This window comes from Lissotriton helveticus, chromosome 11 (genome assembly GCF_964261635.1).
Source record: "Lissotriton helveticus chromosome 11, aLisHel1.1, whole genome shotgun sequence".
Lineage (NCBI taxonomy): Eukaryota > Metazoa > Chordata > Amphibia > Caudata > Salamandridae > Lissotriton > Lissotriton helveticus.
The window spans coordinates 151,062,850-151,072,940 of record NC_136072.1 but is presented as its reverse complement, the minus strand read 5'-3'; positions in this window follow the sequence as shown (position 1 = coordinate 151,072,940).

Sequence of the window (10,091 nt, the reverse complement as noted above, 5' to 3'; positions counted from 1 at the left end):
CCTTCAGTCCTAAGCGATAACAACGTCGCAACTGCTTTCTTAACATCTGAACCCACAATTGCGCCTTTTGAAAACTTGAACCGTACATGGCTCAACTCGGGCGGATTAGAGTCCAAATCATTGTCCTCTAAATCTTCACACAGGAAAACACACATTTTCTCAAAAACGTATCTCTGCTTCGATGTTTCCCACTGGGTGAAGACATCCATAACACATTCTAAATCATATTTTTCCGGGTCAGCAACCCATTTATGTGCCAAACAATTCAACGTTTCCTTCTCCCTAGAATCAGGCAGTTGACTACGCAATTGCTTGCGCTCTGTGTCAGGAGTTACACTCGTTGCACCAAAGAGAGGATGCAAAAAACTAGCGACAGTACTAGCCACTCTCTGACGAACAGAAGGAGAAGTCGATGAAAAGACAAGCGGGAAAGCAGGGTGAGACAAGGCAGATGCAGAGGCAGCGTCAGGAGAAGTACCAGGAGTGGTAGTCGATATAGTAGTCAAAGTTGTAGGAAGTATAGGAGGAGCAGATGTAAAAGTCGGTGGCCCTTGAGGAGGCTGCACCGGAGGAGCAGGAGCCAGCTGAAGAACAGCTGGTGGGTGCTGTAGGGGAGCAGGAGGCAATGCAACCACGGGTTGCGCAACTAAAGGTTGCGGAGGTGCCGTAGCATTTTGCGCATAAGGGGGTGGCGAACTTAACAAATGCGACATTAAGGGATCTTTTTCAAGCTCTTTTGCTGCATCTTGCTGAAGAGGCGGCAAAACTGGATAGCATTTATCTATTACCATTTTACGTTGCCTGTGCAACTGCTCACTCATCTGTTCTTCTTCATTGTCTTTAAACTGCATAGCAGCTTGCATTATTGAAATACCCCTTTCTCTCGGAAAGAGTCAAACATCGCCGGCCGGGCTTTCTTCTTAAAAAGTTTAACTTCGAGGTTATCTAAGATTTCCGTGTCAAAGCTACCATATTGTGGCCATTTTAAAACACCATCTTTTCTGGTGTATTTGATCCACACTTCATCGCCAGGACGCCCCTTTGCTGGGGCATCTGTGCGCTCAATAAATCCCGGTAACATAACATAACATATGTAATGGGGCCTACTCCATGTTTCACATATAATTCATAAGTTGGAGTTCCAATCGGAGGAACCGGACACGAGTCCTCCAATCGGGAATCCCTTTTACTACAACCAAGACAAAACAAATTTCCAAGTCTGCTAAGACCAGGCATCTTCGCTCTCTAGTCTAGCTTCAAACTTCAAAGGATTATCGATTACGATATTCTCGTGAATACACGAGTCCTTTGGCACTTGCAAGTTCCAAACAAAGTGATCCCAAAGGGGATACCCAAACTAAGACCAACTAAGGACTGGGAGACGCTCCAATTATACTTAACTGAGATATCGATGACGTCACCAGAAGACTCGTCTATCGTTTCGCTCTACCAAACTTCAAGGGTCCAAATCAGGACGATAGCCAGGGCAGCAGTCCTTTGTAGCCGTCGGGAAGCGGGGAACCTCGCAGCAAAGACTTTCGGACCACGTCGACATGCAGGGGTCGATGAAGTGGTTGGCCTTCCTCCAGAATTTTCACACGAAGCTCCTCACGAACCTCTGGCTGGACCGGTACCGTTGGTATCGCCCGCGTTGGGCGCCAACTGAGGTGCTGGGTTTTTCAGAACCGGTACCGAACCGGTAACCCAGTGGTGTCAGGGTGCACAGCCAAAGACCTCGAGTACTTTCCTGATTTAGACCACAGAAACTCAGAGTCTTCTAGGTGAAGTCAAGGAACGATTTTATTGGCTGCAACCAAGTAACAGGTCCTAGAAGTACAACAACACGGGATGTATATTCTCAGGAGACTGCTCAATCTTACAAAGCCAGGCTTCTCTTTTTATACAAAATATTCATCTCCAGGCAAACATTCTTACATTTACAGTAGACTATTCACATATTTTCACTACAAAGAAAAAGCAGAGTCATGATGACAAGCCCACATTCCAATTTGTTCAGCCCACAATAAATTATCCGACCAGGCCCAACAGTTTCATCAGACATCGGTGGACCCCCAATAAAAACGGGCACCTCCTCCTCGTAAAGCAAGTCAGAGAGAAAGGAACAGGGACAGGTGGGAGCAAGATTAGGCAGGGTGTGTGCGCGATGAAAAGGGTTTATGACATGTTGTGCCTTGATGCTATCTCGTTCGGCCACTGGGAGAGGAACTGACCAAACAGGTTCGGCCTGAGGCAATGGTTTCAGCTTGCCCAGGTCAGAGAAAAGTCAATCAAGGTGTACGTGTCCTTTGATATCGAATTTAGCTGTATTATAAGCCTATGTGAGGGCAACCCACAAAATGGCTACCGTACACAAAATGGAAGCCAAGGGTTCAAGACGAAAATGACGATTTCGAGGTGAAATCGTCACTCGAATATGACGAAAATGCTTGTACATAGTGTACTAGCCATTTTCGGTCTTTTGATATAAAAATCGTCATGCTACGGCGAAGTTTTATTCACGAGTTCAACATTTTCAGAACTACAGGCCAAATCACTTCTGTCTTCTTTCCTATCCAATCAGACTCAGCTAGTGAGTCTGGGCGACTTCAACACCCCACCATTTATGCTCCCATGTGGTGTGCCACAAGGATTACCATTGAGTCCAACCTTATTTAACATACATGTGTTGGACCTGGCGCGGGTTATCAAATCCCATGGGATGGGTCTAACATCTTAAGCCGATGATACGCAATTGGTGCTAGCGGTACAAAATGATGGAGGGGCAGTTGGGGCAAGCTTTCAAGAAGGAATGTTGGCCATTAGTGCATGGATGGCAAACAATTGCCTCAAATTAAACTCAGATAAGACAGAGGTGATGATCTTTGGTAATCTCTCCCCTGGCCTGTCCCCTACATCATGGCCAGAGAAGCTGGGATCACCTCCGTCCCCCGTCACAAAGGTGAGAAACCTGGGTGCTAATTTTGACGATATGCTGTCTTTTATACTCCACGCCAACGCAGTTGTCTCCTCATCCTTTTATGTCCTTAGGATGATAAAAAAAACTCCTACCATTTCTCTCAATCAGTGCTGGTAGAACTCTCATCAGCACACTGGTTATATCAAAGGTTGATTACTGTAATTGTCTCCTAATCAATGCCCAGCAAAGAGTCCTGAGTAAGCTACAACTGGTGCAGAACGCAGCCAGCAGGATTCTGTCAGGCACCCCCAAGTTTAAGCCAATATCCAAGGTGGTGTGGCAGCTCCACTGGCTGCCCATGAGAAGCAGAACCAAATTCAAGTGTTATGCATTGCATACAAAGCAACCCACAACACAGGACCTGAGTTTCTGAAGAAAGCTCTCTGCTCATACACGCCCAGTAGACCCTTGCGCTCATCAGCAGCCAACCTGCTGATTGTCCCACGAACTAAGACAGCCCCATGGGGCGATAGAAGATTCACAGTCGCCACCACTACATTGTGGAACGCTCTTCCCCTTCATATTAAGACTAGTCCTACCCTGCTAGCCTTCAGGAAACAAGGAAAAACCTGGCTCTTCAACCAATAAGTCACTCGCTCCACTGCCTTTCCTTTAAGTCCGCAGCGCCGAGACACCCAAGGGTATTTGCGTGCTTTAAAAGTTGCTTAAATAAATAAAAAATAAAAATCACTTACCTGGGTACGATTGCCGGGACACCGCCACTCCTTGTCTCTTCTGATTCCTGGTCCGAGGCAAGAAGCACACAGGCTCCCCTAACCGAATCACGACCTGCTATCACCATGAAAGCGGACTCATAATTGGACTGAGCACTATGGTTCAGAGCTCTGTCAGAGACAATGAGCCTGTGCATGTTCTCACCCCAGGCTGTGCATTACAGCCTGGTGGAGAACATGCAAAGTGCGCATGACTGTCCGGCCCAAGGTGGCCAGCCAAGCGGCACTTAGAAATTGCTTACCACTCCTTCAGCTGCTCTGCAAAGCCAGCTCAGCCCCGCCACGAGAACTGAGAAAGTACGGCCAAATAAAATGATAATAAAATTGTGTTAAAATTATTTTATTTTTATTTTTTGCTGCTCATAGGACAGTGGGGCTACGCTCCTCTGCCTTAGCCGAGGATCCGCCACTGCCCGGCAGTGTATTAAATAGACTTGAAATGAATTTAAGACTACGCAGCCTTCGCATTCAGCATCCAACATTTATTTGCATTGGCCATGAGCTTCTGAGCAGAGCTTTGCGAACCGACACTCATTCTTTTTCGAACTAAGCACTGTCTACACCAAATACCTTGAAGAAGTTGCACAAACAAGGGTGATCATATGGTAAAAATAAATTATCGATAATTCTTGGAAAGTAGGTGCTCAATGTATGAACTTTATCTCAAAAGAGTGCGTGCCTAGTTAGCATTGATCATGGCCCTGCAGTAGTCTGAGTTTTGTAGGTTATATTGGAAGAAAAAGGCTGTGTGACACATAATATTGACAGGAACAGAACGCTGGCGCATTATTTCTTATAATAGGAAAAATAACCTGTAATTACTCACTGACATTTTCCGTACTTTGAAGGTTCATAACGTCTCTAAATATAAACAATGCGTTTTGGTTCTCATATACAATTGGACAATATTATTACTTATGCAGGTGGTTGTAGGCTTCTTATGTAATGTTGTCATATTATCCGTGTTCCATGATGAACAGCTCTCTGAAGTAAATTGTTTCACAGTAGCTCATCATTTGATTTTGCAGTCCTTAAAGTCTGTAATTACATTTGGAAAGATCAGGCTATTGGGCTTTAGTATTGCTTTTACAGTTAAACACGCAAATACACAGCGAAATAATACCTTTTTTATACATCCTTCTGCAAACAGTGGCTCCATTTTCGTAATTCTCTGCAATATACGTGTGGAAACATCAGGACTGTTCTTGAAAATTGCCATGTTTGATGATAGTCGTTGATGTCCAGAGTGATGACTATCATTGTCAGAGAAACAAAATTATAATAAAGAACTATGGGGCAGATTTATAAGAAAGTGCGGCAGTGCCATGCTGCGGCACTTTCAAAGCACAGGAATGCAACATATTTACAAAAATATGTCACATTGCTGTGCTCTCCCCTGCGCTGGTGCACAAATAGCTGCCATGCGCCGTCGCAGTCACCCTTGCACCATGGAGCAAGGATGTCTGCGTCATGGGGAGATTATTTTGTGGAGGAAGGGGCACCTTCCTGCACAAAAAAAATGACTCCAGGCATTTTCTTCTTTCAATGAGAGCTCGAGCTGTAGAATGCAGTTCGCAGAAGTGCTAAAATTGCATTGCAAACAAAATATTTTCCAATTTCTTCTTCTATTGCATTTCCTAAATTGAGACTCTCAATTACCGAACCTCAAATTGAATGTTTGAGACTCTCAATTACCGAACCTCAAATTGAATGTTCTAAACATTCACAATTTGCGAATGGTTGCAAGAAAACCAAAGTGCACATTCAGTTCAGCACCTTCTTGAACCAGGTGGTAACCTTTCAAAAGTCATAAACGCTCACCCAAAATGCATTGCAGTCTTTCGCCAGGACTGCACTGTATGCGATAATGAGAAGGATGCACAAACATTCTAGGAGTCCAGCAGAGGAGGAGAAAAAGAGTGTAGATTTTAGGCAGAGGGTTACTTTATGAGAACAACACAGATGGGCCGTCCTAAAGGATGGACGGGCCAAACACCCTTACCATTTGCCCAAAAAGAAGAGTGTATGTCAGGCAGAGGAAAGGTCAGCCTGACAGACACACTTTATTTTCAGGTCAAGCAACCAGAGCTAGACATGCTCTAAATGCACCGGCTCCTGGCTGCCTCAGATGAAATTTGCCGGGCTGATGATGTCACAGTACCTGTGGGTGTGACCTATTCAGCTTGACTTTACGCGTCTAGGCCGCTCCCTCCCATTATGAGGAGGAGTGTCACTAATTTCTTCTGACCTGGATGCTTCAGTTTTAAACCCTGAAGTGCTCAGGGCTTAGTCTTAATCAATGACACCTCGTCACAAAATGAGGTGGGGTCAACAGTCGGACTGACCCCATCCCACTCTGTGTTGAGAGAAGGACTGCTGCCTTCCCTCATTGACTGACCTAAGGCAGCAGTCCCAACCTCCCTGGAACCTCCGAGGCAGAGCAGCGCAGATAAGTGTGATTTTTTTTCCCAATGTTTAGTACGTATGTGCGTGCATGCATGAAGATTGGGAGTGAGTATTGTGAATGGATGTGTGTGTTAGGGTGTGGATGTATCGGTGTGAGCGTGTATGTGTGTTTTGTTTACTCCCCTCCCTGCTAAAATTATCAGCAGCCACTGAAGAGGAGGTTTATAGGAGGTATAGCTTTAATAATGAGATGGTTTTAGGTGTAATTTCTGAGGTGGCCGCTGTTTTAGGAAGGTCCTCTCTGGGAAATGTGGCTATTTGTCCACATTTTCAAGATTATATAGCCTTCACCTGCTTGCATCTGTGAGTTATTAAGGTTTAGTGTCTGAGGAACAGTACTTTAAAATCCTCTTTAGTGGCTCATGCGAGTGGAGATTTTTGTGATGCAGATAGATATGGTTATTTTGTGGGATTTTATTTATTTATTTCTTATATTAAATGTTTTTTATAGCGCTGGCTAGACCCGGAGGTATCAGAGCGCTTTACTTATGCATCAGTCATAGTTACATGTTACATCGTTACAAAGGTTACACAGTTATTAGAGCATGGCAACATAGTTACTTGTAAGGTCAAGATAAACAATAAGCACAAATACGTAAGGGGAAAAGCAGGCAAGGGGAAAGATTCAGGGGAGGGGGAAGGAGCTGGGGAAGTAGACAGGTAATGAACGTGGGAAAGAGGAGGGGAGGGTGAAGGACATCTCATGGAAAGAGGAGGGGAAGGGCGACGGGGACACAAACCGGTAGACGAGTCAAAGCAACGTCCAAAGTCCAGTAAGCTGTGATGCCAGTGCAAGTGGTATCACTTCCCGATCTCTGTTGCGGGAGGCTCCCTTTACGCAGCGGACTCTCTCAGAGGGGTCTCTGAGACTCCAAGGCCTACATACTGGATCCTTCCGCAAAAAGGGGAGAGGTAGTGCTTTGGCAAGGGGTGTCATACCATACCTCAGCTGTGAGTGGCTCCCTTGGCGCAGTGGACTCTCTCAGTGGGTACGCTGAGACTACAGATTATAAATATTGGATCTTTCCGCAACAAAGGGAGAAGGAGTGCTTAGTCAAAGGGCACAAAGGACAGGGTGGTTTGGAGTCAGTGTACGACATGGGCTCGGAATCTGATGTATAGGGCATTTCCATAATTAGCTCTACTTGTGATAAGAGCCTGGGTGACCGTTTGTCTGGAGTTCATGAAGGCGTTGAATAGTGTTGCGCTGAGCCACAACCCTAGAGAGGTTTTGCAGATGAGTTTCTCAGGTCTCAGGTTCTGAGGTATAGGGGGGAAGTATATCTTATAGAGTGCTGTCCATGAGGAAGGAGTATATCCATTTAGGGGCCGGTCCACAGATACCCATGTGATGAAGCTTTCTGATGAGTGACTTGTGGGAGTCCATTTGAAAAGTTGCAGAGCGGTCGAGGAGCATGAGTGCGGGTGTTTCTCCTTGGTCAAGAATGCTTCTGATGTCATCAGTGGCTGCAATGAGAGCTGTCTCTGTGCTGTGGTTGGTGTGATAGCCTGAGTGAGGGCTGTCCAGGAGTTCTATTTGGCCTACGAGTTGGGCATTGACGGCTTTATCAATGACTTTAGCTGGAAATGGCAGGAGGCAGAAGGGTCTGTACCTGCTGAGGGTTTTGGGGTCTGCTTTTTTCAGTAGGGCGTTAACTTCTGCATTTTTCCAACAAGACAGGAAGGTGGAGGTGGTTATTGCGGTGTTGATGATAGCAATGAGTGCTGGAGAGATGACGGTTCTTCCAATGTTGTATATGAAATGGGGGCAACGGTTTGAGGGGGTTTCTTAGTAGATGGTATTCATCAAGGCAGTGGTTTCTTCGTTTGAGAGGGACTTCCAGTTGTCTAGCTGCTGTTTGGCAATGAAGGAGTTGTCCGGCTGTTAGGGGGAGTTTGTATCGTTATGCCTAGGGTCAAATTTGTTTTAGATCTTGGCAATCTTCTGCTAGGACAAGTTTGAGAGATTGTTGCAGAGTACTTGGGATGGGATGACGTCATTGTTGCAAGCTAAAGGATTGGAAAACTCCATGACGATAGTGAAGAGCTCTTTGTCATTTCTGGAGCAGGCGTTGAGTCTGAGAGATTGGGCCTTTTTATTTGCATCTCATAGTTGTGGGTGGTAGAGGTTCAGGACAGCAATGTATGTGAACCTTGGGATGGTATTTTTGTTGAGTCTCCATTTTCTTCTCAAGTTGTTTGCAGTAGCTCTTGGACTCTCTGAGTTTGTTTGTGTACCAGCTGGGATGTTTGATGAGTGCAGTGCAGTTGGTGCAGTAAGTGAGCCTTTTATTGAAGAGCCTGGTGTCAGCATCGATGTTCATGGTGTGGTTGGGTGGGCCTTCCTGAATGGTCTTGGTCCAGTTTTCCTTGGATATTTTACTCCATTGTCTTGATGATGCTATGGTGTTTTTCTGGTGGAGTGGCTTGGTGGGGGGGGGGGGATTTTGAAATATATGATGCAGTGATTTGACCCATGTAGCGGGGTCATGTGGGTGATCCTGTTGTTGGAGGAGAAAATAAGTTTGAGGGAGTGGCCTGCTGTGTGGGTTGGTCCTTGGACGAGTTCGGTGAGTCCAAGGTTACTGAGGCTGTCAAGAAAGGTTGTGGAGTTTGGGTCTGTGGTGTCTTCCAGATGGAACTCAAGGTCCCCTAGGAGGATGTAGTTGGTTGATCTGATGGACAGGGAGGCTATGAAGGCTGTGATGTGGTTGCAAAATTCTGCATGGGGACCGAGGGATGATAGACAAGGGTTTCCTGTTTTGCAGGTGTTGTAATCTATTTGTATTTTGAAGTGGAGGGATTCTATGAGGTTGGTGCTCAAATCCATGGAGGTGGTGCAGTCAATCGTGTTTTTGTAGATGATCGCGAGTCTTCTGCCTGGATTGTGAGTTTGGTCCTGGTATTTGATTTTGTAGGTGAGTGGAATGGCTGAGGTTATGTCCAGGTGGAAGGCTGGGTTGAGCCATGTTTTGGTCATCAGAAAGAGAAGGTCGGGAGTGTTCCTATTGAGGAGGTCCCAGAATTCGGTGGAGTGTTGCCAGAGGGATCGGATGTTGAGGAGCATGGCAGACAGTAGGTGTGGGGGTGGTGGTGTGCTTCGGTTGTTTAGAGGTGGTGGTGTTTGCATCTGAGGTGTCACAAGTAAAATCGCAATGGGTGCAGGAGAAAGGTCCTCCTGTGGTGCTGGGGGATGTGCGGCAGCAGCGTGTTTGCTGGTGTGTGTTGTTGCAGTCACGTAGGATGGCAGAGGAGTTGTGGCAGCATTTGTTGGCTCCAGTGGTGGCTGTGTTTGTGGTGTTGCATTGGATGGTTGTGGGGCCAGGGTTCCTGGTGCTGGGCACGGTTCTGGCATGGACAGGTGCAGCCAGGCTTGCTTTTGGCGTACCAGTGGCGTACCCTATGCACATGTCTTCTGTGTGGTTACGCTGCAGGGTTGCGCTTCAACCTGCATTAAGTCGGTACTTGGGTGTGCATGGCTTCTGTTGGTGGGAATAATGCTGAGAAGGAAAAATCCAGGCAGGAAACCCAGGTAGAGGCGGTGTCACTTAGCCAAAATAAGGTAACTGGATCAGGCTGGAACAAGCAGGAACTAGAGTCCACTGGCAAGTGACAGACTAGGTGCCTGGGTGCCTACTTATCTGGTTGTGCTGCAGCTTGTATTAAGTAGGTCCTGGAGTGGGTGGTGAGTTTGTTGGTGGAAAGAATGATGAGCAAGAAAAAGTCTGGTGGTAAATTTCGGGCAGCGGCGGTGTCACTTGGCCAAAAGGTGGCAACTGGATTAGGCTGGAATAAGCAGAAACTGGAGGCCACTGGCACGTGGCAAGCCAGGTGCAAGGATAAAAAATGTGCTATATCTTATTAGATATGGTGTATTTTATCTCTTTGTAGCAACGCAGCAAGCAACTTTGGTG